The following is a 25,737-nucleotide window of genomic DNA, read 5'->3' as shown; positions in this document are numbered from 1 at the left end:
CTCTCCAGACGGCTAGTTGTTTGCATTTGTCCCAGAGTGCAGGGTGGATTTTGTTACAGAGTTTGAGGTGAAGAGTGAGTAGATCTTTGTTGGTTTGGTTTAGTAGGTATCTTTTCTTGTGTAGTTCGTTTCTGATTAGAGATAGTTCAGTTCGTTTCAGGATCCTTTCGGTAGCTGGGGTTTTAGAGTGGAATTTAAGTTGGAAGCATGTGGGAATTAAGTTGTTGTCTCGGCAGTTGCGTAGGAACAAGAGATCACATAAGATGGTGGCTCTTCGGATTTCTAGTTTCTCGTAGGTTCTTGTCAGCTGGAAGGTTTCCTCCCCGTAGAGGTGAGATATTTGCTTTCGTAGATTTTCACGGGTACAGGAATGCAGGTTTTGGTGTCCTCGGGTGTCTTCCCGTGTAAAAGTTGGGGTGTCTAGGCGACGTTTCGACGAGGTCTCACTCGTCATCTTCAGGCTGGTGCTTTCGGCTTCTTGTTACTGGAACAGAGCAGGATCTCAGTGTTTGAGTTCCTATAAATACTGTTGAGGAGGTGTGGTGTATAGCCTCCAATGTTCTGGGCAGAGAGGAGGTTCCCAGGCTGGTGTGCCTTTTCTTCTTTTGTTCCTTAATTACTTGAGGGATATCTTGAGTGATTTCTTGAGTGATTTCCTGAATCCCACTTAGGTGGGTCATTAGGTGTGGATTAGTCAAAAAAGAAGAAAAAACTTCCTCTCTTTTCCAACACATGAAAGAAACAGGACACGAAATTAATTTTGCAGATTCCAAATTGCTCTTTAACATGGAACATCACCACAAGAGAATAATCATGGAAGCCATCGAGATAGAGAAACACCCTCACAACATGAACAAGCGTGACGACACATCCCGCTTGCCAGACATCTGGAAATTAGCCCTCCCCACAAAATCTGACACCAGATCCAGAGGCACACAGAACGCCATCACCAATCAACCACACCAGACCCAAACCCAGACCCTCTCCACAGATAAATTACAGACACCATCCAGTAGCCAAACCAGGGTGGCACCTCCGGATGCTGCACCCCCCTGCAATCCCTACACAGATCTGGCTGGCACAGGCCACAAAACCACAGCTCGCCCCTATACACGAAGCCAAGCCAGAGCACAACCAAGTGCAGTACAGCCATCTTCTCAGAAAAACTCTTCACAAAGTTCAAGAGTTCAAGACACGAAGGCTTTAGCAACTAATCCACACCTAATGACCCACCTAAGTGGGATTCAGGAAATCACTCAAGAAATCACTCAAGATATCCCTCAAGTAATTAAGGAACAAAAGAAGAAAAGGCACACTAGCCTGGGAACCTCCTCTCTGCCCAGAACATTGGAGGCTATACACCACACCTCCTCAACAGTATTTATAGGAACTCAAACACTGAGATCCTGCTCTGTTCCAGTAACAAGAAGCCGAAAGCACCAGCCTGAAGATGACGAGTGAGACCTCGTCGAAACGTCGCCTAGACACCCCAACTTTTACACGGGAAGACACCCGAGGACACCAAAACCTGCATTCCTGTACCCGTGAAAATCTACGAAAGCAAATATATATATATATATATATCAAGATGCCTTGTGCTTGGCTCCCCCCTTCTTCCTGCCCAGGGCAGACCTGCCTTCTGCATGCACCTCAGAGGTGACACATCACGCAGAGCGGAGCCTCGGCAGCGGCAGCCATGCCATCCTCCTCCTCCTCCTCCTCCTTGGTACAGCAGTCCAGACACACAGAAAAGGAAACATCCAGCTGTTTGGGGACCTCAGCTCCCATGGCGGGAGATGCAGCCCCATAGCATCCACAGGGAAATATGTGGGTTATCCCTGCCCTAGACAAACTTTATTGGCCAAAGGCACTCGATCCAGGCACCAGCCTGACAGCAAACATGGTCTTGGGCTGCATTCAGCTTCAGCCTTTTCATTTCAAGGGGTCTTCTCTGAGTAGAACCCGTTACACACAACTTGCCTAAACGTGCTCAGAGTGTCAGCTAATATTCTTGGGTAGAGAAAGTTATTTTTGGGCCCTTCAGCTCTAGACATGAGTGAGTTGCAGTGAAAAAGCACCTATGCATAGCCAACATTTTCCTACCCTGCCCCAGGTGCAGCGGGGCAGGAGGTCTCTGTTGTCATCCTATCCTGCCAAATGTGGAGAAGATGCACCAGCATCTCCCCCTAAAGGTGAGAGCTGGGACAGCAGGCATCACACACAGGCAAGAAGATTTGACCTACAACTGTAATTGAAAACTCAGAAATGGAAACAATTAGCAAGACAAATATTCAGATTCATAACATTGTGAAGTATCCATTGCTAAACCCACTGCAAAAAACAGAGAACCCTAATGATGGAGACTTTGGCCAGGAGATTCAGTTTCAATATCCGGATTTGCAGCCATAACCTGAGCACATAACTGTTAATGACAGCCACTTTATACCCGCACAAGCCAAGCTGAGCTCATTAAACCTCCATAACCAGACCTGAGCAATAACTGAGAAACACAAAGAGAACAAGAATCCAGGCCATGGGGAAAGTCCAAAGTAGGGTGAGCCTGAGAGGCAAACAGCTCTCTGATCTAGCTTCACCTTCCTTCTGCTTTCTTAAATAACCGGGAAATGAGGCATTTTCTATCCTATTTAAATGTCTGGATTGGAAGAAAAACTGAGTGCACAACAGCAATGGCCATGTCCCTGGGGCAGAGATGTACAATCTTTCTCTGGCAAGACTGCACAGCTCCTTTCGGAGGCCTGGATTTGCAGTTTCAAGAAAAGGTTTTGCTTCCCACCTGAATGAATCCCTTCTCCCCAGCTGAAAAGATCATAAAACATAAAGCCAACAAGCAACCCAGGTTTCTGTTAGTACCCTTAAAAGCCATCCCAGTGTCCACGCTTAGAGAGGGAGAAGGCTTGAATGGTTTGGGCTTGGCCCATAGACAAAGACTCAGAGGCAGCCGGAGTCAGAGTGTGCAGTGAACTGACACCTCGAAAGACAGAAGCAAAGAACGATGACCTGTGATAATCATAGAATTGTAGAGTTGGAACACCCCCAGGGGTCATCTAGTCCAACCCCCTGCAGTGCAGGAATCTCAGCTAAAGCTTCCATGACAGATGACCATCCAACCTCTGCTTAAAACCGTCCAAGGAATCACAGTCCACAACCTCTAGAGTCCTACCCTCCAGACCAGGAGAAAACAAGCTTGTTCCCTCTTCCATGTGACAGCCTTTGAGATATTTGAAGATGGCTCTCATATCTCCCCTCAGACTCATCTTTTCCAGGCTAAACATACCCAGCTCCTTCAACTGTTCTTCATAAGGCTTGGTTTCCAGGCCCTTGATCATCTTGGTTGAGAAGTGACTGAGAGCAAAAGGCCATACCAAACTTTTCAGCTCTTTACTTCAAAACCTCCTCTGGAATCAAGGATATTGAGCCCCAGAGTGCTAGTTCATTCTCAGCTCTGGGGAGGAAGAGGGAAGGTTTTTGTCTCAGTTCCCCATCAGATTGTATCACCGTGAAACATGTTGCTGTCATACTCCCAGGCACCACAGTGATAAACTGCCTCATCTTCAGCCTGGATGTTGGAGATGGTTAAAGAGCCAGTGTTCCCAGAGATAGAGGCAGTAAACCGATCTGGGATCCCGTCTCCCCTGTTGGTGCCATAGAACAGAAAGAGTGGAGCCTGGCCAGGTTTCTGTTGATACCAACTAAAGAGGTTCCAGAGAATTCCACCATTTCTAGAGCAGGAGATTTTCACAGTTTGGCCCAGGGACACAGATTTCGAGGCTGGCTGAGTTACAGACTGTGTAATGACACCTTTCAAAAAAGAAAAAGAAAAAAAGTATGCATCATTTTCTGTGTTAAAAAGGATTAGAAAAACATTGTGTTTCTATGGGAAATTACACGATAAGTGGGTTTGTTGCTTGACCCATTATTACTGCACAGGACAACCTGATCCCATTAAACACCCAAAACCAGACCTGAGCAGGAGCTGAGAACTGCGAAGAGAAGAAGGAGCCAAGCCATGGTGAAGTCAAAGGAAGGGAGAGTCCCAGAGACAAACAGCTCCTCAATCTAGCTGCACCTTCCTCCTCCTCCTCCTCCTCTCTTAAATCCCCTGGAAATGACAAATGATCTCTCATGCAAATAAGTCCAGATCCATTGGCTTTGGCAGAGGCATCATGCTTAGCGGCAAAGGGGGTGATTTGCATAAGGAAGGTCCGGTCCTTTGTATCCCAGTTAAAAATGAAATGATCAAGTAGCAGATTGTGGAAAAGTTCAAGAGACTCTGTCCTGAGCATCAGAATACTGGACTAGGATTGCTGTTTATTGCACATAAACAGCAAAAATGAAAAACTAAAGAAAGAAGGGACAGAAAAAAGAGCTACCAGACACTCCCTCAATATTATATATAAACATTCATTCTCTACAAAGGAAGGTTTAGGGCTCGATATTTTTTGAATTGCCAGCGTAAGCTTGGCAGCCCTAAGGAAAGTGACATGGAGCAGAGGGCCAGGGAGATCCCTCTTCCTCTGCATGTCAGCAGATCTCAGGGCAGAGATGACTTTGAGCTCTTCTACAGTTGCTGCTTCATTCTTCACTCTGGGTAGAAAGGGTGAAGGTTTTTGTCTCAGTTCCCCATCAGATTGTATCACTGGGGAACTTGCTACCACCAGTGTACTCCCAGTCAGTACAGTAATAAATGGCAAAGATAAGGCTTGCTTTCATTGCTCTGTTCATTTGTGCATTTGACTAGTGTTATGTGGAGGGAAATGCAGCCCCTGGGCTGAAAAATGTCCCCCTCCTGCCCCCTTGGGTTTCCAGTGTGGCCTTCACAGATATTGACACAACTTGGGGGAGGGTGTTTTGGCTGCAGAGCTGCCCCCCCCCCCGATTGTGAGGGCTGAGGGTGTGATGGTGATGCCTCCCCAGCTGCTGCCATTGTCTGTGGGCTGACTGTGATGCCACAAAAACATTTGGCAGCTGAGCGGGTGTAAATGTGGGCCAAGGCGCAAGCCTCGGCAGTTGCTCTCCCAGAGAGAAATGGGCAGCTCGGTGGCACTCAGCCCTGGTGGTCTCCTGCCCCATGGCAGCAAGCTGAGAAGTGGAAGGAGGCAATCGCCTGGTGCTGGGATGCTGTGGAGCAAGGAGAAGGCAAGTACAAAGTTTACTAGCTGGTGGGATCGCTACCTGAAGGCGACGGATATTCAGCTCTGAAGCTGGTTGATGTCTGTCAATGGACCTGGCGAGGCTGCAGCTGGTGGGTGGTTGTTGAAAGAGTTTGCGTTCAGACTAGTGGATGCCGTGAGGCTACGCTGGCTGAGATGGATGCAAAGTGGTTTGGAAGCCTTGTTTGTTAACACGCAGCCAAACAGAGGAAGAGTCTGGGGGGACGCTGTTGGATGGGGACCATCCCACTCACCTGTTTGCCTTTGCCTTACAGGGATGTCCGGAGCTGGTGAGGTTTTCCCCAAGTCCAAAGTCATGAGGAGAACCGCAGGACGTCCCTATTTACATCGGAGAAATGAATGCGAAATACTGGCAGTGAGCAATGGACAAGGCCGTGGCCGTACCTGAGAGAAGGAGCTTTGAAGGGAGACTACAGGCGGACATCTGCTGCATTGCAAGTGATGGGGCAGTGGGGAGAGAGAAGAAAATGAGGGAGGAAACATTAGGCCACATTAGGCGCACGGTCCATTGGAAGTGCTATGAAGACGCTTTGAACAGGAATGGCTTCCCCTCAGGGATTCTGGGAACTGTAGGTGGTTAAGGGGACAGAGAGTTGTTAGGCGGGTTAGGGTTAGGGTAGGGGTAGGGGTACGGTTAGGAGTAGGGTAGGGGTAGGGTTGAGTTGGGGTAGTGTTAGGGTTAGGGTTCCCTTCTTGTCAGGGAACTCTGGGAATTGTAGCTCTAGTTAAGTGTTAAGGGTTAGCGCTAGCGTTAGAGTTAGTGTCAGGGGTCGGGGTAGGGTTCCCTTCTTGTTAGGGAACTCTGAGAATTGTAGCTCTGGTTAGGGGGTAGGGGTAGGGTTCCCTTCTTGTCAGGGAACTCTGGGAATTGTAGCTCTAGTTAAAGGTTAAGGGTTAGCGTTAGGGTTAGAGTTAGGGTTAGCGTCAGGGGTAGGGGTAGGGGTAGAGTTCCCTTTTTGCCAGGGAACTCTGGGAATTGTAGCTCTGTTTAGGAAGTAGGGTTGGGGTTAACTTCTTGCCAGGGAACTCTGGAAGTTGTAGCTCTAGTTAAAGGTTAAGGGTTAGCGTTAGGGTTAGAGTTAGGGTTAGCGTCAGGGGTAGGGGTAGAGTTCCCTTTTTGCCAGGGAACTCTGGGAATTGTAGCTCTTGGAGGGGAACAGGGGGTCTCCTAACAACTCCCTGCACCCTTTTCAAACTATAGCTCCCCGATTCTTTGGGGGAAGAAGCCATGAGTGTTTAAAGCGGCTTCATAGCACATGAAATGGTGTGGATGTGGCCCTGGCCTCCCTCACCCCACTGCCCCTTATTATTGAGGAATCAAAAAGATTTCCCCATGCAAATCTCTTGGAAACAATGTATTTCATCTGGAAAACTATTTACTAAAGATTACTTTTTATTAAAACCTTTGAATGTGTTTGAACTGTGTTTGAGTGCGCAGAGAATGATTTCACTTGAAAGCAATGCCCTTAGATTACAGAATCATGGAAGAGTTAGAGGGGACCACGAGGGTCTTCAAGCCCAGCCCCTTCAGGAATCTTTTGCTCTACATGGGGCTCAAAGGACGGCCCTGAGATTAAGGGTCTCATGCTCTACTCAATGAGCTATATGGATTGATCTAAAGAGCAAACACCAATTATTTATTTTTTACAATTTACAGTGGTGTAAAATAAAGGGTGTAGGAAATGAAATTAGTGTAGCCTTTTCATTGTTTAAGGAAGTTTTTTTAAGACTTTGGTTCAACACACTTATTTCAATATACAGTTGTATCTTGGTTTTCGAACTTAATCCGTTCTGGCAGTCCGTTCTTAAACCAAAGTGTTCTTAAACCAAGATGTGCTTTCCCATAGCAGCAGGGGACTCAATTTACAAATATCTTCCGGGGTTCTTTCTGCCAGTGACGCAGCTCAGAAGCATCTTTGGCAAATGAGTGAAGTAGGGGAATTTACTCTCTGGAAAGCAACTGGATGAAGGCTAAGGGCTGAAACACCTGAAAAGCACCAAAGACTGGATATTGACACACTCCACTGCTCACAGAAAAAAATATATCTGCCTTGCTATCACTGGATCCTGCCTCCATCCAGTCTCCTCTGACTGATCATGGGCTTAGGGGACTCATAGTCCCTTGTGGAGTTGAGCAGCAAAAAGTCAACCCCCAGTTTCTCTACAATATCTTGTACCTGGTTCTCTTGTTCAAAGAGCTCAAGACACGATCAAATGAAACACTCTGTAGCAGTTCTCAGCTCCCTGAAAGAAGAGAGGTTTTTGTCTCAGTTCCCCATCAGATTTGATCACTGTGGAACCCAGCAGTGCTGCCAAACCAAGCCCCACAGTAATAGTCAGCCTCATCTTCAGGCTGCATGTTAGTGATGGTTAAATAGCCACTATTCCCAGAGACGGAAGCAGTGAACCGATCTGGGATCCCTTCTCCCCGGTCGTAGCCATTACGATGCACATAGCGAGGGCCCTGTCCAGGTCTCTGTTGATACCAGACCATATAGCTCAGACTGCTGGTGTAAGTGCAGGAGAGTTTTGCCGTTTGTCCAGGAGATGCAGACTGAAAAGCAGGTTGAATCAAAGTAATCTGTGAAATCACAACTTTATAAAAAGAAAAAGGAATACATTGTAAAACCTAGATTGATTCATTGTGCTCCCAAATATCTGCCAGGCAGTATGATATGTGCACAATATAAATAGTATTGTGTTTGGCCCAGAATCCAACGGAAAGGGAACCCTCCAAACTCTTACCTGAGAAGCAGCTAAGAATTGCAAGGAAGGACAGAGCCCAGGCCATGGTGAGCTCTGGAGAGAAGTTTAATTTTAGAAAGCAAAACAGGAACTGGCTGGAACCTTTCTGCTTCTTCCTTAAACCTTGCAAGGAGCTTCAGATGAAGGATCTGTCATATAAAGCTATTGACACCCATTGAGTCTGGAGAAATTCCACTCCTCCCAGCCAATGATAAGAGAAGACGTTTGCATGAGAGAGATTATTTAAAAAGAAGAGATGAGGTGATCTTGATGTGGAGAAGGAGCTGGAACCAGGCTGACTACACACACATACACACAAAAACAGTGTCCCAAGAAAATTAAGCTGGTTTTGCCAAGGCCATGGCAATGCGCTCAACACATCAAGCAAATGAGCAAATGGAGTGACAGATGAATGAATCAAAGTGAATGAAACTATTCTAAAACATCAAATTATAAAGGAAATGAGTATAACTGAACGGGAAACAGCAGTGAAGGTTCACCTGTTTCATTTCACATTGCAGGGGTGGGGGGCTCGGGTGGTCTCTCAGATCCTCAAATGTAGTGGTTTTCAACCAGTGTGCAGTGGCACTCTGGGATGCCTTGAATGAGATCAGGGTGCCACGGGGAACGCTGGCCTCTGCCCCTCTTTCCTTCCCTCTCTACTGTGATGCCCTCTCACATCTCTGCCTCCCAAAGGCTTGCACAGCTGTTTGTTGCAACAGCCCTGGGTACAAGCTCCCCAGGTGAATGGTGTTTCTGTGGCTGGCCAGGGGGTGCTTCCCAAGTCCCTGTGGGACAGTGTGAGGGGGCACCTCTCTTTGTGGCATGGGAGGGTTTGGAAGCTCAGAGACCAGGGGTAGCAGTGGTGGCTGTTGCCCAGAGGATTCCCAATGAGAGGGGCGAGGAGAGGAGGCTGAGGGAACACACTAAAAACGAAGGTGTTTGAAAAGAGGTGAAGGGCGGCCAGCTCAGCCGGCAAGAGGTGACATAGATGGGCTTCTGAGTCCCACAGGGGTGCCACAGGAAGAACGTAGCTGGTCAAGGGAGTTGTGGACTCAATAAGATTGAAAACCTCTGCTTTAGGACATAGGGCAGGTATGCTGGTCCCGTGGGTAAATCGAGAGACGAGGTCCTAGTCCAGTCCGAGGTCGAAGGAGCAATATGAAGGCAGTCCATAAAAGCTGAGGTGGGGTGCGGGGCAGGATTCAGGCAGGAACTGGCGACCAACAGTGTTGCTTCCGCAACTTGGGGCTGGGGCTGGCTGGCTTTTATCTGCCCCAAGGCATAGGACGGCCATGATCCTCAGGTGACTCGCCTCTCCTGGCCTGGAGGCGAGCACTCCTCCTGTGGGAACTTAGTTCCCTCCGCCTCTCTGCCCTGAGCATCTGCAGCTCAGTAGAGGCTGGAGGGTTACCGGACCCGGAGGCAACCTCAGCTTCCCCTGATGGGGCTGAGAGTGGAGCACCTGCAGGCAATGGGTCCTCCATCACTTCAGGAGCCAAAGCAGACTCAGCTGGTGCCTGTACCTGAGGATCCAGCACAGGTGAGGACCCTTCAGGCTCAAGTCCCAGCCCCGGGCTCAGCTGGTTCTGGAGGCGGGGACTCCTGTGCAGGCTGGGATTCCTCAGGTTCAGCATTCCGATTCCGAATCCCAGGCCATCACAGCAGGTTTGGTGAGAGGTGTAGCCTAGGGAGAATTCTGACGGCTGGATAGGGAGGTCATTTAAGTTTGTTATGTGACCATCAAAGCCTGCAGTTCCCCACCCATGCTTAAAATGTTAGTTGCTTTGGACACAATATCTCCTGGGGTTCTTTCTGCCAGTGGCGCAGCTCAGAAGCATCTTTGGCAAATGAGTGAAGTAGGGGGATTTACTCTCTGGAAAGCACCTGGATCGAGGCTAAGTGCTGAAGCACCTAAAAAGCACCAAAATCCTGGACCGGGACACACTCCACTACTCCCAAAGAAAATGACACTCCTTTCGTAATCGTTGCCGCGGTGGGCTGAACAGAAAAGCCATGAAAGAAATGGACAAATGCATTTTGAACAAACAAGAACCAAAGGGGACAAAACTTCCAAACATATTCTAACCTAAGAACAAATGAGGGAATGAAATGCATCTACATCTCAATTTCATCCCAACGCTGAGCATGGCTGATCAGGAAGCACTGTGAATGGACCCATGCGCCGTGAAGATTCTCCTGCTTCAATTCACACCACAGGTGCCAGGGGCCCTGGAGGTCTCTCACATCTCCTATTCTGCCCAGAGTTAGAAAAGTGGAGCAATATCTTCCCCTAAAGGTTAAATGTGGAATAGCAGTCATCCTATAACAATAGGCTTTGTAGAACACCAAAACTAATGGTGTAATGTAAATAACGTCCTTTACTGGTGCTGCATCACCACTCTTTTAGGGACTTGAGTGAGAAGAAGCTTTTCTAGAAAATTTTGGTTGATGTAGACTCGTTTTTTAATCTTGGATATACATTTTGACCTGATCCAACAAGTCTCTACTTGTGGTCTTATAGACTTGCAAACTTTTGATTTCCCTTTTTGCTTTGGGAGGGAGGGTGGGATCGAACTGAAATAACGATCTCATTCCTGTTCCCTCAATCTCTAGGATGCAAAGATTATTCATATGTGGTGGACTTGTAAAAGGGTAAAGGGGTATTGGGAAATGATCCATAACGAATTGAAAAAAATGTTTAAAAGTGCTTTCCTCCAATAACCAGAGTCCTCTCTGTTGCGGATAATTCAGACTGAAATTCCCAGGTGTCAAAAAAGGTTATTTATGCATGCCACTACTGCGGCTTGTGCTTTGTTAGCCCCCAAATGGAAAATGAGTGAGGTCCCAAGCAAAGAAGGATGACAAAGTAGGTTGACAGAATATGTGCAACTCGCAGACTTAACATATACAATAAGAGAACAAGAAGAACATACATTTAAAGAAGATTGGAAAATGTTTATGGAATATATGGGAAATAATTGTGCACAACTGAAAATGCTGGCAATGTTAAGATAAATTCAACAGTGTAAACAGCTTTTAATGGATGCAATAATGGAGTACTGAATGGTTTAGTTTACCTAAAATATGTAGGGATTTTTGATATGTAAAATGAACCGTGGAAAGAGAAGAAGGGAAGTCACTGATATCTTAAGGATGTAAAATGAGTTTTTCAAATTGTAAAACAGAAAATTTAATTAAAAAAATAGAAAATATTTAAATGAGAGAGAAGGCATCTAGCTCAGTTCTGAATGGGGGGGGGGGGGAATCCCACAGCTGTAGCATCAGTGGAAGCTTGCCAAACCCCTCTTTCTCTGTTCATGGTACTGAAGGTTTTAGTCAACCATTTCAAAATTTAGGAAATATTTCCTGAGAAAATAACACATTATTTTAGCACACAGAACCATCCCCAAAAGCCATCTTGGCTCTTCTAATTACTCTACAGAAGGAGATATGTTGGAGAAAACTATCCCAATGGTTCTTTCACTTACAAACCCTTTAAATCCTGCCTTAAGGGCATATTTGTGTATAAATAGGATGGGTCTGTGAACTGGATTTGAGAACCAAAGGATTTACCATCTCAAAAGAAGGGCCACACTGCCCAGGTATTGCAATCAGTAATACATTGTCAGGTATCTTGGCAGACAGGAAAAAGCCACAACCTCAACTTTCCGCCTCTTTCTGTGATGTATGTATGATCCTTTTTGGGTGGTTTTTGGCCAAGGAGTTGGGCAATGTCTTGGTCTCTCTCACCTCCTAGCAAGAGGCTGGGGACCAGGGGTGGAGGAAGGGGTGAGTGGTGGGTGCGGATCCCACCGGGTATCACCACTGGGGGGGGGACAAAATGCCGGGCAGCACTCACTGCGGGGACTGCAATGCACGCAAGCCACGCATCTCTCCTGGGAGAGACGCAGTGGCTTTGGTGCGCACAAGCTCCACACTGCCCAAACGGCCCACCCACTGCCTCCCCCCAGTTGTAGGGTGGCTGAGTGGGAGGAGGCAGTCAGACTCTGGAGGCCCCGTGGTGCTATGGGCAGCTTGCCTTACCCTCGCCCACCACTATGGGCGGCTTGCCCCTCCCCTGGGTGTGCTGCCCCAGGCACCTGAGCCTCTTCCTCCACTGCTGGTGAGGAATCTGTTGCAACAGAAAAAAAAAATACAGATCTGCCTTGCTATCACTGGATCCTGCCTTCTCCATTCTCCTCTGACTGATCATGGGTGTAGGGGACTCATAGTCCCTTGGGGAGTTGTGCAGCTGAAAGCCAACCCCCAGGTTCTCTGCAGTATATTGCACCTGGCTCTCTCAGTCAAAAAGCTCAAGGCACACATCAGATAGAATGCTCTGTAGAAGTTCTCAGCTCCCTGCAGTGAAAGAAGAAGAGAGGTTTTTGTCTCAGTTCCCGATCAGATTTGATCACTGTGGAACACATTGCTAAACCAACCCCCACAGTAATAGTCAGCCTCATCTTCAGGCTGCATGTTAGTGATGGTTAAATAGCCACTATTCCCAGAGACGGAAGCAGTGAACCGATCTGGGATCCCTTCTCCCCGGCTGTAGAGATTATGATGCACATAGCGAGGGGCCTGTCCAGGTCTCTGTTGATACCAGCCAATACTGCTCAGACTGCTGGTGTGAGTGCAGGAGAGTTTTGCCGTTTGTCCAGGAGATGCAGACTGAGAAGCAGGTTGAATCAAAGTAACCTGTGAAATCACAACTTTATAAAAAGAAAAAGGAATACATTGTAAAACCTAGATGGGTTCATTGTGCTCCCAAATTTCTGCCAGGCACTATGCTATGTGCCCCATATAAATACTTTTGTGGTTGGCCCAGAATCCAATGGAAAATTGAGTCTTCTAAACTCTTACCTGAGAAGCAGCTATGAATTGCAAGGAAGGACAGAGCCCAGGCCATGGCGAGCTCTCGAGAGAAGTTTAATTTTAGAAAGCAAAACAGGAGCTGGCTGGAACCTTTCTGCTTCTTCCTTAAACCTTGCAATAAACTTCAAATGAAGGATCTGTCATATAAAACTATCAACACCCATTGGCTCTAGAGAAATCCAACTCCTCCCAGCCAATGAAGAGAGAAGACATTTGCATGAGGGCAATAATTTAAAAAGGAGGAAGGATGCTGAATTTGTCCTGGGATGAACAGAATATGCAGGTTATGAAGTTGTGATCAGTGAAGTAAGAATCTAGAGAGAACAAATTGGGGGGGCAGGTAGAGAGAGATGGAAACTTGGGAACTACCTATTTCCCTCTAAACAGTAATCTAGGGATTGAAAAATCTGTCCTCGAGAATCATGGAGCAGGAGTTAAACAGTCCTGTCCCTGATGATTCCTCCCACAAGCTCCTTTCTCTGCCCTTTTTCCATCTCCACTGTAGAAGTCTTTGTTAAAGGCCTCCTTTTCCTGTTCACAGGATACTGTTCCAGCATCCAAGTTTGCCCTCAACCTCAGGAGGAGGGCTAAATTCCCAGGGCCACATTCCCTAAATAGGAACTTTTCAGGAGCCGCATGGTTCGTGGGTGGGTCCAGAAGCCAATGGATTTTTTGCTCTCCAGGCACCCATCTGTAATGGATGTGTAACAGGTTTTGGCAATCTGTGATGTGCATTTATAGAGCACAGGTGTTTGGTTGGTGATCCTGACCATGACTGGAAACAGGTATCATTTTTGTTGGTTATTAAACTTTAGGGTACACACACACATAGCAGACACACACTCCACAGGAAACCAATCTTTCACCCTTCAAAATTTAGGAAATATTTCCTGAGAAAAATACACATTATTTTAGCACACCGAACAATCCCCAAAGACCTTCTTGGCTCTTCTAATTACTCTGAATGTTTCCTCTAAAGAAGAAGAAACCTTGGAGAAACCTATCCCAATGGTTCTTTCACTTACAAATCCCTTGAATCATGTCTTAAGGGCATAGGTAAAGGGACCCCTGACCATTAGGTCCAGTCGTGGCCGACTCTGGGCTTGCGGCGCTCATATCGCTTAGGGACCTCAACATACAATTGGGCAGTCTGGTGTCCTATTCTTGTTTCAGAAGATCTGAAATGCTTCTTGAAACAAAGCAAATGCTTTCCTCCCTTCCTTCAGCAGAGGTTTTTGTTTCAGTTCCTACTGTCATTGTATCACTGTGCCAACCCACTGCCATCACCTGCACCACAGTAATATGTGGCCTCATCCTCTGGTTGGACACCAGTGATGGTCAGATAGCGCTCGCTGCCTGATTTGGAGCCAGAGAACCGATCTGGGATCCCACCAGCTCTGTTGCTATTAGCATACACCACAAGCCGAGGGGTCTGCCCCTCTTTTTGCTGATACCACTCAATACTCCAGCCCTCATATCCACTGCTCAAAGTGCAGGTGAATCTCACTGTGTTCCTCAGAGTCACAGACTGAGAGGGAGCCTGAGTCATCACAGGCAATGAACTGATACCTGGAAACAGAGAAAAGAGTAAACACCTGGCTTGGTTTTGTAGGGTTCTGAGCTGATCTTTTTTTTTATTAAAGTAACAGAAAAGGGCATGCCTTGATTTATGTAAAGCTGCAAATTGAAAACCTTCAACCCTCACCTGAGCAATAAGTCCAAAAAAGCACAAGGACAACGGTCCAAGTCATGATGGGAGATTGGGAACGCTTCCTGAGGCAAGATGGATCCGGTCCACATCCTGTCAACCCATCTTAAGTGGCTCCAGGATTTGGGTCCGTCCTTCTATGCAAATCTGCTGCTTGCTAATTGGCTGCAAACAGGGCAGGAAGAACCCCCTCCATTTGCTCAAGAACAGCAAAATCAAAAATGCGTACCGGATTTCTTTTTCCAAACTGGACCACAGAGTGTTTTTATATTGGGGGGAAGGGGTTAAAAATGTGCATATCCATTTTTTTTTATTTCCTTTTTTTAAAATTTCACTTTAAATTTGTATACCACCTTTCTATATTACTATGCGCAAGGCGGCTTACAAGCTGAAGAAACAACAAAGGAGTCAGCAAAGATTGCACACCTAATAACCATCTGCTCCAATACAAAAAGTCATAATAAAAACATAACCTTAAAATAAACAACCTATACCACATAATGCAATATTCAATAATTTATTAGAATATAGTAGTAAACAGTAAAGTTAAATATCATCAAATAATAATTAAACACATTGTCTTCTGTGCCAGCAAGGATGGGGAGCAGAGGCCACAGAGGGCAGAGCTTTTATTTGTTTGTCTGTTTATATGTTTATGTATTTATTTATTTACTTATTTACTTATAAACCGATGTATCACAAAAATATGTTGCAGCAGTTTACAATATAATAACATATATAACCAGACGATAAAGTCATAGAAAGTTAAAAACAAGTGAAAAAAAGCAAAAATAAATTAAAAACCAACTTCATTTTCCTTTGTACAGCAGGCAAATTTCTCCACACACTTTGCTGCCTTCCATCCAAGCAAGAGAGAGGCATTAATATGACATAGAGACACATTCCAACCAGGCAAAAACACCGAAGGAACGTTTGATCAACATGCATTGCAGATGGCCAGTTCACGTTGTAAGCCCATGCAAGTATGAAAGTATTTCTGCAAAGCAAACAGCTCCAGCAAGGTCAGAAATGCCCGTTGTTTTTAGTTGAAAACAACCCAGAGCCAGTTATTAAGGTTTTCATAATACAACTTAATGCCCACCAACTGGGACTTGTTGCTAACTGTTTTTCTCCCAAGTTCCTATACCAATTCCAGGCTGGATAATTAAGGCGTTGCTTCAGGTTTGGGTTGGCTTTGGCAGCGCTGCTGCTGAAATGTTTTAGAATGGATAATGTTTAGAAAGTTTAACATATTTTGAGGAGGGCAGAGTGGCTGTCATGGAGGCAACAGAAGCCGTTTCCTAAATCTGCAAGATGTATTGACCTGTGCATGGAAGTTAGGTGGGTGAACTCAACCTAAGAATTTAGGTCCAGTCGTGGCTGACTCTGGGGTTGCGGCGCTCATCTCGCTTTATTGGCTGAGGGAGCCAGCGTACAGCTTCCAGGTCATGTGGCCAGCATGACTAAGCCACTTCTGGTGAACCAGAGCAGCGCACGGAAACACTGTTTACCTTCCCGCTGGAGCGGTACCTATTTATCTACTTGCACTTTGACGTGCTTTCGAACTGCTAGGTGGGCAGGAGCTGGGACTGAGCGACGGGAGCTCACCCTGTCACAGGGATTCGAACTGCTGACCTTCTGAGCGGCAAGTCCTAGGCTTTGTGGTTTAACCCACAGCGCCACCTGCGTCCCTCAAATAAAGAATAAATATTAATAAATGCACACATATCTAAATATATGAACCATGTCTCTGAAATAGTACAGGAGAGCAATCCTGGAGCCATTTTGACTCTCCCAATAACCTCAAATATTCCTCTGCAGTAAGGGAGGAAAGTGGGAAAAGCCTTCCCATTGTATTTTCCCTTACAAATCCTGTCTTAAGGGCACATTTGTGTATGAATAGGGTGAGGCTGTGACCTGGATTCAGGAATTAAAGTATTTACCATCACAAAAGAATGGCCAGGCTGCCCAGGTAATGCAATCAGAGACTATTATCAGGCAGGCAGGATTTCTGCTGTAGACTCGCCTCCTATGATGTATGTATGATGATTTTGGGGTGGTCTTTGGCTAAGGGGGCTGGGCAATGTCAAAAGTCTTTAAAGGTTCCTGCACACTTTTGTTCAGAGTCTCCCCTTCCTTGGAGGAAGTGAAGGGAACACTGTTGCAACAGGAAAATAAATACAGTGGTGCCTCGCAAGACGAAAAGAATCCGTTCCGCGAGTCTCTTCGTCTTGCGGTTTTTTTCGTCTTGCAAAGCAAGCCCATTAGCGGATTGGCGCTATTAGCGCTATTAGCGGTTTAGCGGCTATTAGCGGCTATTAAAGGCTTAAGGGATTAGTGGATTAGCTGCTAAAAGGCTATTAGCGGCTTAGATCAGCTGATAAGCGGCTTAGATCAGCTGTTAAGCGGCTTAGCGAACAGCTGTTAAGCGGCTTAGGGGCTTGGGGAAAAGGGGGGGAGGGGAAAAAAACCCCCAGGAATCGCAAGACATTTTCGTCTTGCAAAGCAAGCCCATAGCAAATTCGTTTTGCGAAGCACCTCCAAAACAGAAAACCCTTTCGTCTAGCGGGTTTTCCGTCCTGCGAGGCATTTGTCTTGCGGGGCACCACTGTACCTGTCTTCTCTTCCACTGGATCCTGCCTCTATACATTCTTCTCTGACCGATCATGAACTTAGGGGACTCAGAGTCCCATGGGGAGTTGGGTAGCAAAAGCCAAACCCCCACGATTTACACCAGAAGGATGCAGGTGTCACGATTTCACAGTCTGCCAGACATAGACAGTTGACAATCATGCGAGGCAGAACGTCACCCTTGTCATACTTGGTGCAGTGCAGTAGTAAGGAAGGGAGCCCCCTCTGGTGCCTGAACCTATAACTGCATTCATCCTATCACTTCTCGCTTACAATCTGTAATGGTTGGGTCTCTCCCACATAAGCGAGACAACTCTGGCAGCAATTAACTCCGTTTATTGCTCAAAACACACAAATCACTCTGGAACTTCATCACTCAGCTTCTGCTTCCAAATTAGCTGTTGACGAGTCTGAGTTCCGCCCCTTCCTCTTCCCACTTTAAAATCCCCACTTACACTTCCTTTCCAGTTCACGCCTCTCATTAATTCTTGCGAGCCTACGCGTCTTGGGATAGGCTATTTTTGGTGGCCCTCCCTCTGAGTCCAAGCTTAAACTGTCAGTCTGTGTCTTCTCCCTGGAAAGCCACTTCCTTCTTCTTGTTCTCGGAACTCAGGCTTCTACTGAAACTTGGCTGCTCCTCCCTCCTTCCGCACTCCTGCCTAATCACCTCCTCCTGTCTCTCCACGCTCTCCCCCTCTGTCAACAATGGGACGCAGCTGACACAATCCTTGACAACTAGTCAAGGGAGAGGTCCTGGCTTCCTCCTCCTCTTCCTTAGTCTCAGCACTGTGAGTTTAGAACTCAGGAGCAGTGGCGTAGTGTGGGGGGTGCAGGGGGGGCCGGCCGCACCGGGCGCAACATCTGGGGGGGGGGGCGCTCGGACTCGCAGCTCTCTGCCCCTTCCTGGCTCACTCACTCTCTCTCACTGCAGTGCTGGCTGTGCGAATCCAATCCGAGCCGCCGGGTCGCCGCCCACTGTGGAGGGGAGGGTGCAGGTTACATACGCTTCAGGTTACAGACTCCGCTAACCCAGAAATAGTGCTTCAGGTTAAGAAATTTGCTTCAGGATGAGAACAGAAATTGTACGGCGGCAGCAGGAGGCCCCATTAGCTAAAGTGGTGCTTCAGGTTAAGAACAGTTTCAGGTTAAGAACGGACCTCTGGAATGAATTAAGTTCTTAACCCGAGGTACCACGGTATTCACTTGTCAACCTACATTGTGTATCAGTTGCTGCATGAATGGTCTCTGGATGATCCTGATCTGGAGACAAGGGTGCACTTAGGTGTCATTTTCTTCCCATCCATCTGTTCTACTCAGATGAAATTTATATATATGTATTTGAAATATTTTTATTGGTTTTTACAAATACAAATTTATATCAACATTTATATACTCATTTCATGAGATTCTCTGAATCTCATGACTCCTCCCTCCCTTTCATGGATCCTTCTACTATTATTATTATTTTTTGGGGGGGAGCCTACATATCAATACATTCTCCATTTATCTAAATTAACAATAAACTTATTTTACTTATTTTCTTAGAGTCCAGTTAACATTTGGATTTGATTACAATAATCTCTTAGGTATATTACAGTGGTGCCCCGCAAGACGAATGCCTCGCAAGACGGAAAACCTGCTAGACGAAAGGGTTTTCCGTTTTTGAGGTGCTTCGCAGGACGAATTTCTCTATGAGCTTGCTTCGCAAGACAAAAATGGTGGTGCCCCGCAAAATGTCTTGCAATTCCTGGGGTTTTTTCCCCACTCCCCACCCCCTTTTTCTAAGGCACTAAGCTGCTAATAGCCTTTTAGCAGCTAATCCGCTAATCCCTTAAGCCTTTAATAGCCGCTAATAGCCGCTAAACCACTAATAGCGCTAATCCGCTAAGCCGCTAATGGGCTTGCTTTGCAAGACGAAAAAACCGCTAGATGAAGAGACTCACAGAACAGATTCTTTTCGTCTTGCGAGGCACCACTGTATAAATTTTCCCCATTCTTTTTTAAAGTTCTTTTCTTCTTGGGTCCTAAGTCTCACAGTTCATTTTGCCATTTCGGCATAGTCCAGCAGTTTGGCTTGCCATTCTTCCTTGGTCGGCGTTGTTGTATCTTTCCATTTTTGTGCCAATAACATCCGTGCAGCTGTTGTCGCATAAACATTCAGACCAAATTAAGAGGAAGATTGAAGGTTTTTGTCTCAGTTCCCCATCAGACACAATCACTGTGCAGCAAGCTGCCACTGTTAAACCAATCCCCACAGTAATAGACAGCCTCGTCTGCAGCCTGGATGCTGCTGATGGTCAAATAGCCTGTGTTTCCTGAGCGGGAAGCAGTGAACCGATCTGGGATCCCTTCCCCTCGGTTGCAGCCACCACAGTGCACAAAGCGAGGGGCTTGTCCTGATTTCTGCTGATACCAGTAAATATAGGAGCTGCTTGGACTAGTGCTGGCTGTACAGGAGAGTTTAGCCGTTTGTCCCGGGGACACAGACACAGAGGCAGGTTGAGTCATCGTGGGTTGAGAAACAATACCTTTGCGAAAGGAAAAGAAATATATTGATTCAGTTATGTTGTTCACAAACATCATAAAAGCACAGAAGATCATTGGTGGTGGTGTTCCAGAAACGTGGAAAAGGCATCCTCCGCATTCTTACCGGAGAAGTAGCTGAGAAATGCAAGGAAGGACAGAAACCAGGCCATGGTGAGCTGTCTAGTTGGACTTTCTCAAAGAAGCAGAGAACTGGTAGGAACCTTCCTCCGCCTTTCTTAAAAACCCCAGGGAACTGAAGAGGAAGGGTCTCATGCAAAGCTATTGGCTCCCATTGGCTTTGCTAGGAATGTCACTCATTCTCCGAGGAGGCGGGATGTTCCAGCCCAGCCAAGGGACAGAGAGGACATTTGCATGAGGAAGAGTGTTTTTAAAAGAAGAGAGAAGGCTATTGGTTTAGTCCTGGGGGGGGGGGGGATACCACTGTGCAATAATTCAAATAAATTCCAGTCAAAATAATAATCCCTTATACAACAGTTGCAATATTAATAATTTCTATTCGTGTTGAGACATTAAATGATTTATAGAGCAAGTGAGGCACTCAAACTATATCCTTGTTCGTCCTGTGTGTGGGATTTTGTTGTATATTAATATCTGTGCCACATGTAAAAAAAGTTCAGCAATGTGCAGATGTTTGCTGTAGAATGTGCTCTTGTTGTTTGCTCTACAGGCACCTTTCTTAAATCCAGCTGCAATGATATTTGGCCACCTGCAGTGTGCATTGCCCTGTGCATGAGTGGTTGCTTGGTGATCACAACTCAGAGAAGGGGCTGGGATTAGATGCCATTTTGGCCTCATCCGGCAATACTATTGCGAGAGACTCAGACACACATTAATAATAATAATAATAATAATAATAATAATAATAATAATAATATCTATTATTTATACCCTGCCCATCCAGCTGGGTTTCCCCAGCCACTCTGGGCAGCTCCCAACAGAATAAAACATCACACATTAAAAACTTCCCTAAACAGAACTGCCTTCAGATGTCTTCTGAAAGTCAGATAGTTGTTTATTTCCTTGACATTTGAAGGGAGGGCGTTCCACAGGGCGGGTGCCACTACCGAGAAGGCCCTCTGCCTGGTTCCCCGTAACCTCACAGTGAGGGAACCACCAGAAGGCCCTTGGAGCTGGACCTCTGTGTCCGGGCAGAACGATGGGAGTGGAGACGCTCCTTCAGGTCTACTGGGCCGAGGCCATTTAGGGCTTGAAAAATCAGCACCAACACTTTGAACTGTGCTTGGAAACGTGCTGGGAGCCAATGTGGGTCTTTCAGGACCAGTGTTATATGGTCTCAGCAGCCACTCCCAGTCGCCAGTCTAGCAGCTGCATTCTGGATTAGTTGTAGTTTCTGGGTCACCTTCAAAGGTAGCCCACGTAGAGTGCATTGCAGTAGTCCAAGTGGGAGATAACCAGAGCATGCACCACCCTGGCAAGACAGTCCACAGGCAGGGAGGGTCTCAGCTTGCGTACCAGATGGAGCTAGTAGCTGCCCTGGGCACAGAATTGACTTGCGCCTCCATGGACAGCTGTGAGTCCAGAATGACTCGCAGGTTGTGCACTTGGTCCTTCAGGGGCACAGTTACCCCATTCAGGACCAGGAAGTCCTCCACACCCACCTACGCCCTGTCCCCCCAAACAGTACTTCTGTCTTATCAAGATGCAACCTCAATCTGTTGCCCACCATACATCCTCCAACTGCCCCCAGGCACTCACACATCAAACCAAACTCTGTAGCATTTCTCAGCTCCCTGCACTGGAGGGAGGGAGGAGGTTTTTGTCTCAGTTCCCCATCAGACTTTAGCACTGTGCTACATGCTGCTGAACCAAGCAACACAGTAATAGTCAGCCTCATCTTCAGTCTCAGTGCCGCTGATGGTCAAATAGCCTGTGGTTCCAGAGCGGGAAGCCGTGAACCGATCTGGGATCCCTTGACCTTTGCTGCTGCAAGTATCACAGTGCACAAAGCGAGGGGCCTGGCCAGGTTTTTGCTGAATCCAGACAATATAACTCACGCTTCCACTGGCAGTGCAGGAGAGTTTAGTAGTTTGTCCCGGGGGTGCAGACACAGAGGCAGGTTGGGTCATAGTAGGCTGTGAAATGACACCTTTGGGAAAAGGATAATTGACACGGATTCGTTTAGTGTGCTCACAAGTATCAGACAGGCCCTTTCATCAATGCACAATGTTGTCATTGGCTCTACCTCCACAGAGAATGAGTCCTTTACACCCTTACCTGAAAGATAGCCGAGAAGGACAAGGAAGGACAAAGCCCAGGCCATGGTGAGCCCTCTAGAGAAGTTGGGCTATGGAAAGCAAACTGATAAGTGGCAGGAGCCTTTCCACTTCTTTATTTAATCCCCAAAGGACCTGAAGCTGGCAGGTCTCTCACTTAAAGCTAAGGATGCCCATTGGCTTTGTTAGAAATGCCAATCTGCAGAGGCGGGACATTCTTTCCCTGCCAATGAACAGAGAAGATATTTGCATAAGGGAGAATATTTAATAAGAAGATGCAAGGCTGTTGTCCTAGGTTGAGAGAAGCATTTTGCTTCTGAAGCATCGCTCACAATAATAAGAGATAAGATAACACTAATAGGGAAAGACCTATTTTGTGGTGACCAGCAAGGCAAGAACTGAGGGATGTGCCTGAAAATATGAGGGCCAGGAGGATGAGTGCTTCATGTGTCCCTAATAATTCCCTCAGGCAGTCCTGCTCCTCAGACCCTTTACCTTCTCTGCCAATCTCACGTCAAGCCACAGAACTAGCTACTGGGAAAGGCGGAGATGGAAGTTGCATGTCAGAATTGTTGAGCAATGGAGCCCCCTAACACCCTCCAATATTTCCCGGCAAATATCCCCTGCTTCCACATTTGTGTTGGCACACCAAGCAGGAGTTTTGGAAAGGCAACCTTTTGCCATATAATGTAAGGTTGCCATATGTCCTATTATTCCAGGACATGTCCTCTTTTTCGGGGGGGGAGGGGGATTTCTGCCCAGGTGGATTTTTTGCCAAAATGTCTCTGGCTATACTTTCTGGATGAGACATAGACATAACTGGTGGTTGAAGACTTGCTTTCCTCTTCTCTTCACCGGCCACCCTCAGCAATATACCACAGCTTCTATAGCCTACATATAGCAGGGGTATTTAAAATGAGAGTCGTCATAGCGTCCTCTTTTTTGTTCTTCAAAATATGTCAACCCTAATATAATGCAACATTTATCCATTGAAAATGGCGATGTCCTATTCAATAATAATAATAATAATAATAATAATAATAATAATAATAATGGGAAATAGAGACACCTTCTGACAAGAGTGTTTAGTTATGAGTGGCTCCTGGATCAATGGAGAGCTGTGCTCAGCCAACAAGGGTTGTAGGGTTCTTCTCCTTCTCCTCCTCCTCCTCCTCCTCCTCCTCCTTCTACCATGCAAGATGTGGTCCAAATATCTACTTCCATCCCTTGAAATCCCATCTGGGAAACCATCTGGGGGGCAGGTTCTAGGAGTGGGCAGAACCAGAGGTCAAACTGGATGGAGCTTCTTATCAATGGAGTTGTATTAATGCACTCAAGGGGGAAACGCTCAAGCAGAACACCAAATGCACTCCAAAGAACAGAAACATTCTCCTGCTTCACTTCACATCGCAGGTGCAAGCGGAAGCAGGTGCTCTCAGAACCACTGATCTGCCAAAAATAGACCAACATCTCCCCTTAAAGGTTAAAGCTGGAAAAGCAGTCATCATATAGCTATGCTCAACATGAACAGGGAGGTTATATAATTTGAAAACTAATGCTGATATTCAGTGCTCAAGCAGTTGGATTAAGACCATGGTTTTCCGGGAAACACATTTGATTGATATGGCCTGGTTTTTAGATCTTGCAGATATAGAACAGAAACTTGACTGTGGACTGAGCTTTTGTTGTTTAGTCGTTTAGGCGTGTCTGACTCTTCGTGACCCCCTGGACCAGAGCACGCCAGGCACTCCTGTCTTCCGCTGCCTCCCGCAGTTTGCTAAAAACTCATGTTAGTAGCTTTGAGATCACTGTCCAACCATCTCGTCCTCTTTCGTCCCCTTCTCCCCATCACCATAAAGCATGTTCTCCTTCATGGAGAGCACGTGTTGCGGTGGGGGCCAACAAGACACTCCAAAGTTATGGGGTGGGCTAATTGATCATTGGCCACTGTTGTGATTGGGCTTCCCTTGTTGTTGGTGCCATTCTGTGATTGACAGCCAGAAATGTTAAAACTGTCTGCACGAAGCGTAGAGCTTCTTCTTTTCGCTCCGTGCATCGGATTGCACCCCTCTATATTTAGGGTTGTTCACGTTGACCTTGGTATACCTGTCATGGGGCCGTCTGCTCTTGGGGCAGGGGCCCGGTAGGAATTTTGTCCATCTGGCTGATTGGCTGGTGCCATTTGGTTTTTGCCTACTGCGTAGCAAATTGTCACAATTTGTAAGGTTGCGGTTAGGCATTGGTTTATGGTTTGGTTGGTTGGGGGGCATGGATTGGCTGTGCCTGCCCCTCTAATGCTGCTGCTGCTGCAAGGGATTCCGTTAAAGGAATACAGGGACTCACTTTGCTTTTGTCCGAACCCTGTCAAGGGGCCACGCAAGAGCCCCTGGTTGTAGTTGGGGAGGGCTGAGGGCAGGTTCCCTGCTCCGCCGCTATCCCCAAAATGTATTCCCCTTCTCTGACTTTCGCATCATGCGGAATGTCAGTCTGTCCCCCATGGGGGGGGGGGGCAGATAGTCACAACCAATGCCTAAGCAACCGCCTCACATTTTTTGTATTTTAATAAAGTTGTGGCCAAAATTATGCCAAAAACCTTAAACAAAAATTCCGTGTGATGTGTGAGTTATTTGGGGTGGCTTGGGGACCTCAACACGCAATTGGGCAGTGTGGTTTCCTATTCTTGTTTCAGAAGATCTGAAATGCTTCTTGAAACAAAGCAAATGCTTTCCTTCCTTCCTTCAGCAGAGGTTTTTGTTTCAGTTCCTATTGTCATTGCATCACTGTGCCAACCCACTGCCATCACCTGCACCACAGTAATATGTGGCCTCATCCTCTGGTTGGACACCAGTGGTGGTCAGATAGCGCTCGCTGCCTGATTTGGAGCCAGAGAACCGATCTGGGATCCCACCGGCTCTGTTGCTATTACCATACACCACAAGCCGAGGGGTCTGCCCCTCTCTTTGCTGATACCACTCGATACTCCAGCCCTCATATCCACTGCTCAAAGTGCAGGTGAATCTCACTGTGTTCCTCAGAGTCACAGACTGGGAGGGAGCCTGAGTCATCACAGGCAATGAACTGATACCTGGAAACAGAGAAAAGAGTAAACACCTGGCTTGGTTTTGTAGGGTTCTGAGCAAGCTGATTTTTTTTAAAAAAAAAAGTAACAGAAAAGGACATGCCTTGATTTATGTAAAGCTGCAAATTGAAAACCTTCAACCCTCACCTGAGCAATAAGTCCAAAAAAGCACAAGGACAACGGTCCAAGTCATGATGGGAGATTGGGAACGATTGGCTTCCTGAGGCAAGATTTATCTGGTCCACATCCTTAAGTGGCTCCAGGATTTGGGTCCGTCCTTCTATGCAAATCTGCTGCTTGCTAATTGGCTGCAAACAGGGCAGGAAGAACCCCCTCCATTTGCTCAAGAACAGCAAAATCAATTTGATTCCCTCCCCCTCTTTCTTTTTTCCCCCTCCTGTGATGAGGCTGCATTTTAATATTTTTACTGTTTCAATATTTTAATGTTGTATTTTAATCTTGTTTTTAAGTTGTATTCATTCAACTTGTTTTTATTGTTGCTTGTTTGCCGCCCTGAGCCTGGCCTTGGCTGGGGAGGGTGGAGTATAAATAAAAATTATTATTATTATTATTATTATTATTATTATTATTATTATTATTATGTACTGGATTTCTTTTTCCAAACTGCACCACAGAGTGTTTTTATATTGTGGGGAGGGGTTAAAAATGCTTATATCCATTTTTTAATTTCCTTTTTAAAAAATATCTCTTTAAATGTATATA

General features: G+C 46.4%; 1 long non-coding RNA gene across 1 annotated transcript; it reads left to right on the top strand.

Moving 5' to 3' along the window:
- Positions 1-5,038: 5,038 nt before the first annotated feature.
- Positions 5,039-6,697, top strand: LOC310666741. The gene is made up of 3 exons (XR_014505993.1): positions 5,039-5,263; positions 5,447-5,952; positions 6,018-6,697. It is a non-coding gene; the product is annotated as an uncharacterized lncRNA (long non-coding RNA).
- The last annotated feature ends 19,040 nt before the right edge of the window (positions 6,698-25,737 follow it).

The sequence above is a fragment of the Podarcis tiliguerta genome, assembly GCF_965153285.1.
Source record: "Podarcis tiliguerta genome assembly, chromosome: 16".
NCBI classification, from domain to species: domain Eukaryota; kingdom Metazoa; phylum Chordata; class Lepidosauria; order Squamata; family Lacertidae; genus Podarcis; species Podarcis tiliguerta.
Note: the sequence above shows the minus strand (reverse complement) of the source record. Positions and strands in the feature narration are given on the sequence as shown.